The sequence below is a fragment of the Penaeus monodon genome, chromosome 28 (assembly GCF_015228065.2).
Source record: "Penaeus monodon isolate SGIC_2016 chromosome 28, NSTDA_Pmon_1, whole genome shotgun sequence".
In the NCBI taxonomy this organism is placed as follows: Eukaryota; Metazoa; Arthropoda; class Malacostraca; order Decapoda; family Penaeidae; genus Penaeus; species Penaeus monodon.
In genome coordinates this window covers 968,230-968,563 of record NC_051413.1, presented here as the reverse complement: position 1 = coordinate 968,563, position 334 = coordinate 968,230, and the positions used below count along the sequence as shown (strand labels likewise).

Below are 334 nucleotides of genomic sequence, written 5' to 3'. Positions count from 1 at the left end.
CTCCTCCTCCTCCTCTTTATCATTCAGAAATAAATGCTTAAATAGATATATATTTTTTTTCAAATATCCATTAATACCCGCCATTACCCAAGCAGGTCAATAAGAATCGGCAGAATATTCTTTAAAAAAAAAATCTTTATAAAAAATCTCAGGTCAGGACGGGTCATTACCACTTACGGAGGTCGACGTCTCAGCGCCTCCGGTTTCCTGACCCAAATGGGGCTGACATTTAACCTTTTTTGGTATTCGCTTTTTTCCATGAACATTATGAGAGTATTTTTAAAGTAAGGAATGTCAATAGGTAAGACACGTCGCCCACGGAACATTGCATGTT

The 334-nt window shown here is 37.7% G+C and overlaps 1 protein-coding gene across 4 annotated transcripts in view; it reads left to right on the top strand.

Moving 5' to 3' along the window:
- LOC119591255 (bestrophin-2-like) overlaps positions 1-334 on the top strand; it is a 36,350-nt gene that overhangs the window by 21,029 nt on the left and 14,987 nt on the right. The gene's annotated exons all lie outside the window — the stretch shown is intronic.